This window comes from Aquarana catesbeiana, linkage group LG10 (assembly GCF_042186555.1).
Source record: "Aquarana catesbeiana isolate 2022-GZ linkage group LG10, ASM4218655v1, whole genome shotgun sequence".
NCBI classification, from domain to species: Eukaryota; Metazoa; Chordata; class Amphibia; order Anura; family Ranidae; genus Aquarana; species Aquarana catesbeiana.
Window position 1 is genome coordinate 1,611,009 of NC_133333.1, and position 8,734 is coordinate 1,619,742.

The window sequence follows — 8,734 nt, forward strand, 5'->3', positions numbered from 1 at the left end:
CCTTATTGGGGGGGGGGGGCAGATATCAGTGTTCATGTCAGGCTATAGATCCCCTTATTGGGGGGGGGGGGGCAGATATCAGCGTTCATGTCAGGCTATAGATCCCCTTATTGGGGGGGGGGGGCAGATATCAGTGTTCATGTCAGGCTATAGATCCCCTTATTGGGGGGGGGGGGGGCAGATATCAGCGTTCATGTCAGGCTATAGATCCCCTTATTGGGGGGGGGGGGGGCAGATATCAGCGTTCATGTCAGGCTATAGATCCCCTTATTGGGGGGGGGGGGGCAGATATCAGTGTTCATGTCAGGCTATAGATCCCCTTATTGGGGGGGGGGGGGGGCAGATATCAGTGTTCATGTCAGGCTATAGATCCCCTTATTGGGGGATGAGAGACCGCTGAGAGAAAAGGGGTTAAACCTGAATGGTGCCAGATCTCTGCCATCACTCGGGTTCCATGGGGGACACCATGCTATAGCAGAGTGGGTGTGGCTTCTCTAAAGTGCGTGTGGTGATATGATTTGGTTACAATGGGCATGGTAATGGTAATGGCCGCCGATGTGGTGCCAATGATAATCTGGGATATAAAGTGGCTTCTGATCCTCGATCTCGCTGGACTGTAGACGTCATTCTGCGATTCGTCTCTTTAGGAAAGTTGCGCCATTTCCGGTGACGTTCTGTACGAAGGAAATAAAGAATTCCTCGTCATTTGTGGAATTTTTTTAATGCTACAAAGAGGACCAACCGAAAGAAAACCAAATAGTGGACAATGTCAGGCTGGGTGGAGCTGAAGTTCTACCCCCAATCTGCTGTGACAACGTTGTTACAAAGTATTTATAAAGAAAGAATTCAATCACAGAAGAGCGTCTGTCAGCAGTCCTGAATACAGGACGGGACTCGGCTGCCAAACCAGAACCTTGGCCCCAGCTGTAACCCCCCCTCCCTCTGTAACACCTGAGCTGGGGGCCTCCTCTGTGTCCCTTCCAGTCAGTACCCCACCCAGAGAGTCTACATGGAGGAGGTCTCGTCATCGTGTCTCCAGGTCAGCTGTGAGTGGATGGTTATGGGTAAGAACCTGAGCTCCTCCTGGCCCACGGCCCTCCCAGGCAGACCCACCAGGCTCTCCACATGTGAGGGACTTTTCTGTGTCCAGAAGGCCGGGGAGCTGCTGAAGAACAGGCTGTTGTCAGGGTGCCGGCAGATAATTTCCTGAAAACACTCCCAGAATTTGGTGGACAGCAGATTGTAGATAGTGGGGTTGACAGCGGCACTCATGTAGAAGAATATTCCGGAAAGGATGTGGATGTACTGGAAGATGGTGTGCATGGCGTCCATCCACTGGACGATGAAGCTCCACACCAGCCGGTCTATGTGGAATGGCGCCCAGAACATGGTGAAGACCACAACAGCCACACCTGACCAAAGAGAGAACATTGCAATATGGCACTCTGCCTTCCCAAAATGCCATTTCCAACTGAGGCTGTTTAGTCTGCAATGGGGGAGGTAAGTGAACCTGCCAGGACAGACTACCCAGCGTGCAGGTCTGGGGCCCCAACACTTCACTGGCTGCATACTTGTTCTGGGTCAGTAACTTGGTAAATAGGAACTCAACATATACAAATAGACAACGAAACACAAAGTCAAAGAGTCCAAGGTGCCCTTATTTGTTCATAATACTGTCAAATACAAACATCAAACGCGTTTCGGGAAGTAAACTCCCCCTTCATCAGGGCTTAGAGAAATGAAATAAACACTTGAATGGTCTCAAAGGAAACTCCAACCAAATAGATCTATATCTGATCTGGTGGAAGTATTATGCCCTGTACACACAGTCGGATTTTCCGACGGAAAAAGTGCGATTGGATTGTGTTGTCGGAAATTCCGATCATGTGTAGGCTCCATCGGACTTTTCCTGTCGGAATTTTGTTTGAGAGCAGGATATAAAATTTTCCGACAACAAAATCTGTTCGGTTAAATTCTGATCGTGTGTACACAAATCCAACGCACAAAGTGCCACGCATGCTTAGAATAAATAAAGAGATGAAAGCTATTGGCTACTTCCCCGTTTATAGTCCTGACGTACGTGTTTTACGTCACTGCGTTCAGAACGATCGGATTTTCCGACAACTTTGTGCGACAGTGTGTATGCAAGACACGTTTGAGTCAACATCCGTTGAAAAAAATCCATGGATTTTGTTGTCGGAATGTCTGATCAATGTCCGATCGTGTGTACAGGGCATAAGAGTTGTGGCACGGACCTATGAGCCCACTCATGTTCCTTTTCTATCTGTCTAAGCCCTGACGAAGTTTGTCACCCCCGAAACGCGTTGGTTGTTCTTGTGTATTACGAACAGCTAAAGGCACTCTGGACTCTTCACTTTGTGGTTTGGTGCCCATTTGGATACTTTGAGTTGTTCCTGGGACCACATTGTGGGAGGCGGTGTGTCGGAGATCAGCCTCACCACAGCCAATGAGCTTGTGAGATTTTCTTGCTTTTGGAATAAGAAATTGAATCCCAGCACCTCCCATATGTGGGGAACGTGGGCAGAGCCAATGCTTGTGAGACCCCTGATCTCATGGACCCCAGGAGTGCGGACCCTTCTGCCTTTCATACCATTACACCTCTGGAGTAAGCATAAAAAATAAGGACCAATTAGAAAACAATATGAATTGGTTCTAAAATTACCCCCCCCACCCCCACCATTTCCCTAAGAAATGTTAATACTGGAGGCATTTCCAATTATGTGATTGTTGTGATTGGCTGCCATGGTGGTCATGTGATCCAGTGCCCATCCTACAGGCTCCTGATTGTATGTGAGGTGGAGCAATGGGTGACAATGCTGGGGGTGTGTGATTGGCTGCGCTCCCGGAATAACACACTGATACATCGGTTGGGTAGAATTATCTGGATCCCACCACCCACTGGGTGAGAATTCACGGGTAATGACACGAAATGTACTTCGAATGTGGGATCTAATACATAAACAAGGTGGTGGAAATATAATTCTCCACTAATATCTCTGAAAGAAACAAATTATTTCACACCGGGAAAAGGGAAATTATTTGGAGCCTGGATAAAAAACGAAAACGCACAATTAAAGGATATAATAGAAAACATAAGAACATTTCAAGAATGAAAACACAAGACTTGGTGATTAATGAATGGCGGGATCTCCAGTTGAAGCATTGGGATACAACTTTACCACAACCAATAAGATCAGTGGAAGACTTGAGGCCTTGGGTTGAAGGACCACATATGGTGGGATTGCCCAAAAATTAAAGAGATTTTACAGTTTATAAAAGAAATTACTAACAGAGAAATACCAGAAGAACCTTGGACGTGTTTATTCCACGGGATAGAAAGCTCAATAAAACAATATAAAGAAAGCGTGATCCCTCATCTGATCAATGCCGCCAAAAGTCGCCTGGATTGAGGAGGGGGTGGGGATGGATTGAGGAGGGGGGAGGGGGTGGGGATGGATTGAGGAGGGGGGAGGGGGTGGGGATGGATTGAGGAGGGGGGAGGGGGTGGGGATGGATTGAGGAGGGGGGAGGGGGTGAGGATGGATTGAGGAGGGGGGAGGGGGTGGGGATGGATTGAGGAGGGGGGAGGGGGTGGGGATGGATTGAGGAGGGGGGAGGGGGTGGGGATGGATTGAGGAGAGGGGAGGGGGTGGGGATGGATTGAGGAGGGGGGAGGGGGTGGGGATGGATTGAGGAGGGGGGAGGGGGTGGGGATGGATTGAGGAGGGGGAGGGGGTGGGGATGGATTGAGGAGGGGGGAGGGGGTGGGGATGGATTGAGGAGGGGGAAGGGGGTGGGGATGGATTGAGGAGGGGGGAGGGGAGTGGGGATGGATTGAGGAGGGGGGAGGGGGTGGGGATGGATTGAGGAGAGGGGAGGGGGTGGGGATGGATTGAGGAGAGGGGAGGGGAGTGGGGATGGATTGAGGAGGGGGGAGGGGGTGGGGATGGATTGAGGAGGGGGGAGGGGGTGGGGATGGATTGAGGAGAGGGGAGGGGAGTGGGGATGGATTGAGGAGGGGGGAGGGGGTGGGGATGGATTGAGGAGGGGGGAGGGGGTGGGGATGGATTGAGGAGGGGGAAGGGGGTGGGGATGGATTGAGGAGGGGGGAGGGGGTGGGGATGGATTGAGGAGGGGGGAGGGGGTGGGGATGGATTGAGGAGAGGGGAGGGGGTGGGGATGGATTGAGGAGAGGGGAGGGGGGGTGGGGATGGATTGAGGAGGGGGGAGGGGTTGGGGATGGATTGAGGAGAGGGGAGGGGGTGGGGATGGATTGAGGAGGGGGGAGGGGGTGGGGATGGATTGAGGAGAGGGGAGGGGGTGGGGATGGATTGAGGAGGGGGGAGGGGGTGGGGATGGATTGAGGAGGGGGGAGGGGGTGGGGATGGATTGAGGAGGGGGGAGGGGGTGAGGATGGATTGAGGAGAGGGGAGGGGGTGGGGATGGATTGAGGAGGGGGGAGGGGGTGGGGATGGATTGAGGAGGGGGGAGGGGGTGGGGATGGATTGAGGAGGGGGGAGGGGGTGGGGATGGATTGAGGAGAGGGGAGGGGGTGGGGATGGATTGAGGAGGGGGGAGGGGGTGGGGATGGATTGAGGAGGGGGGAGGGGTGGGGATGGATTGAGGAGAGGGGGTGGGGATGGATTGAGGAGAGGGGAGGGGGTGGGGATGGATTGAGGAGAGGGGAGGGGGTGGGGATGGATTGAGGAGGGGGGAGGGGGTGGGGATGGATTGAGGAGGGGGGAGGGGGTGGGGATGGATTGAGGAGAGGGGAGGGGGTGGGGATGGATTGAGGAGAGGGGAGGGGGTGGGGATGGATTGAGGAGAGGGGAGGGGGTGGGGATGGATTGAGGAGAGGGGAGGGGGGGTGGGGATGGATTGAGGAGGGGGGAGGGGGTGGGGATGGATTGAGGAGAGGGGGTGGGGATGGATTGAGGAGGGGGTGGGGATGGATTGAGGAGAGGGGAGGGGGTGGGGATGGATTGAGGAGGGGGGAGGGGGTGGGGATGGATTGAGGAGGGGGGAGGGGGTGGGGATGGATTGAGGAGAGGGGAGGGGGTGGGGATGGATTGAGGAGGGGGGAGGGGGTGGGGATGGATTGAGGAGAGGGGAGGGGGTGGGGATGGATTGAGGAGGGGGGAGGGGGTGGGGATGGATTGAGGAGAGGGGAGGGGGTGGGGATGGATTGAGGAGAGGGGAGGGGGTGGGGATGGATTGAGGAGAGGGGAGGGGGTGGGGATGGATTGAGGAGGGGGGAGGGGGTGGGGATGGATTGAGGAGGGGGGAGGGGGTGGGGATGGATTGAGGAGAGGGGAGGGGGTGGGGATGGATTGAGGAGGGGGGAGGGGGTGGGGATGGATTGAGGAGGGGGGAGGGGGTGGGGATGGATTGAGGAGAGGGGGGAGGGGGTGGGGATGGATTGAGGAGGGGGGAGGGGGTGGGGATGGATTGAGGAGGGGGGAGGGGGTGGGGATGGATTGAGGAGAGGGGGGAGGGGGTGGGGATGGATTGAGGAGGGGGGAGGGGGTGGGGATGGATTGAGGAGGGGGGAGGGGGTGGGGATGGATTGAGGAGGGGGGAGGGGGTGGGGATGGATTGAGGAGAGGGGGGAGGGCTCATGGGGGGGATTTAAAATGTACACATTAAATGTAATCATGCTTGAATTTTGGAATTTGTTTTTGTACATGGATATAATCAAAATAAATAATAAATAATATAAAATATTATTACATAACATATATGTGGAAGGCCTATCTCTGCGTTTGGTTGGTGGGAAGGGATTAAAGGAGACCTCCAAGTGACTGACCAGGAAGAACGAAGATACGGAATCCTCACCTTCCTGATGTGCATTATTAATGGTGTGTGGGGGGAGGAGGGGAGCCGTTTGTCTTGGCTTTACCGGTATTCATAGAATCATACAGCCAACGCATTTCAGGGGGTTAGCACTTTCAGAAGGAGGTCAGCAATGGAGACCTCTGCACTCCTTCCATGACAGGGTGACATTAGAAGAAAACATACACAACATTCTGGTGATCTGCTGCCTCTTGCCATTCTCCAGCACGATTCTCCAGGTGGTGTTGGCCTTGGCCGTGCTGCCCAATCTCTTCTCACGGGTAAGCTGGCAGCCAATCAGCAGGTAGAGGATGGTGATGACAGAGACCGGTAGAAAGTAGAAGAAGATGGTGGTCACTTGAACCACCAGATTGTAGATCCATTTGGGTTTGAGGATGGTACAGGTGGCGGACTCCTCCACCCTCTCCAGGGACGGAAGGTAGACGTAGTAGATCCCATGCAGCATTGTGTTGGGAATGGCACACAGGAACGACACGCACCAGACACCACTGATGACCTTCCTGGAGTGAGCATTGGTCATGACGTGTTTGGCCTTCAGGGGGTGCATCACGGCCAGGTACCTCTCCACACTCAGCGCCATCACGTTTAGTACTGACGCAAAGAGGAACGTCTCAAAGAGGAACGTCTCAAAGAGGAACGTCTCAAAGAGGAACGTCTTAAAGTAACAGTCGCCCTCACCAAATGGAAAGGGGTAGTTCTGCCACATCTCGTACGTCTCCAGTGGCATTCCAAAGACCAGGACCAAGAGATCGGAGACGGCCAGGCTGAAGAGATACAGGTTGGTGGGGGTTCTCATTTTGTGATGTTTGGCAATGACGGTGCAGATGAGGTTTCCTGCCATCCCGGTCAGGAATATGACCAGGTAAGTCAGTGCCCCCACCGGAAGAATGAAGACATCTTAGGTCCTAGAATATGGATTAGGAGCTTCTGCACCACCTGGGTCCGGCTCTGGCTGCTCCTCCACATGTCATTGATCAGGGTCCAGTTACAGGATTTCAGCTGGAGGTCCACAGAGCAAATGTAGAACAGGTCCTCTTCATCCACAGAAGCCATCACTGCAATGAAAAGGAAGGGGGCCGTGAGTTACAGCACTGCGGGGTCCTTCAAGAGGAGTGTGAAGAATTCTGAAGACCCATCTCCCCCCATCCCCCACTACTGACTGGTCTGCATTGGGTCTCCATTCACTGAGAGCTCTGATAATGAGCCGGCTCAGGACACACATGACCTGAGGCTACAGTACCGCCAGAATTAGGCATTTCAACTCACTTCCCCCACCTACTTCCCCCAGTCTGGGTGATTTATAAGGGACCCTAACTTCCCACTAGTAGTAAATAATGACAAATAACCACTAGATGGCACTGCAAACACACAAATAAACTCTGATACCTTTTCACATAGATTGCTGCCACTCACAAAGGGTCCATACAAGGAACATACTGGTGATATACTGGGAACATACTGGGAACATACTGGGAATATACTGGGGATATACTGGGAATATACTAGGGATATACTGCGGGAATATACTGGGGACATACTGGGAACATACTGGGAATATACTGGGAACATACTGGTGATATACTGGGAACATACTGGGAACATACTGGGAACATACTGGGGATATACTGGGAATATACTAGGGATATACTGGGAATATACTAGGGATATACTGCGGGAATATACTGGGGACAGTGACACAATTTACAAAGGGGGGTGACGGTGACACAATACACAATGTGGAAGATGTATAGAGTAAAGTGGACACTCACAGGATCTCCTCCACATTCATCCAAATCTCCAGTGATGTCCCATTCACCAACGTTCTTCTCCACTGCTGGATGACCGGTGTCCTGCTGTACCTCCCTCCACATCTCTCATACTCCTCTCCCCTCACAGGCAGATATCGACAATCCTCTCCGCTACTGACAATACACTGTGCCATCTCTGCTCTCCCACCCCCTTCCCCCCCAAAAACATTCCCCACCACATTGTCATCCTTCCTTCTACCCAATAGAAAGATCAACTTACAGTTCATATACACAATATATATATATATACACACACAGTATATATACACACTCACACAGTACACAGTATATATACACAGTACACAGTATATATACACACTCACACAGTACACAGTATATATACACAGTACACAGTATATATACACAGTACACAGTATATATACACACAGTCCGGCTGGCTCGCCAAAAACTCCACTTTTTGTCCCACATTTGGTTCTTCTTTGTAGCGGATCTACAGTGAGAAGAATAGAAGTTGTGTGACCTCATGTGACGTTACGTGACGTCATGTGACCTCATTTTCTGTCCAGGCCATGTCATATCTCTGGTGACTGAGGTGCTCCATACTCTCCAATTACAGAAGGTCTATCACGGCCTTTCATGGTCCAGAACTGTCATGTTTTTGGGGGAATTTAAAAAGAACCCGTTCTTCAGAGAGGCTGCCATCGCTGCTGGTTCTTCTGGCTTGTCCAGGTGATCTGGGCTCCCCAGCTGCTCTGGAACTACAATTCCCAGCATAACAACAGGCGCAAAGCACAGGCTGGGCCTTATAGTCCCACCCAGGACTTACCATACATCAATAATATAGACATACAGGTGTAAATACCTGACCTTACTCTGTTCTGAGCCTACACAGTACAGCCAATCCTCTTTCATTATGTAACCTGTGCTGGAAAAGTTGGCATTTGATTGGCTCCTGGGGAAGCCCAGTAGGTTCCTTTCCCGGCACATCTCTTGGCTCGGCAGGTTCATGTCTTGTTTTTGCAGTTGTTACCTCAGTCTCCTCATCCTGCAAAAATGAGGCGCTGGACACTGCGAATGGGTCAGTCCAGTTA

At 52.2% G+C, this 8,734-nt stretch overlaps 1 pseudogene; it reads right to left on the reverse strand.

Moving 5' to 3' along the window:
• Window positions 1-1,005: 1,005 nt before the first annotated feature.
• Window positions 1,006-6,927, reverse strand: LOC141111459 (neuromedin-U receptor 2-like; annotated as a pseudogene).
• Between the last annotated feature and the right edge of the window lie 1,807 nt (window positions 6,928-8,734).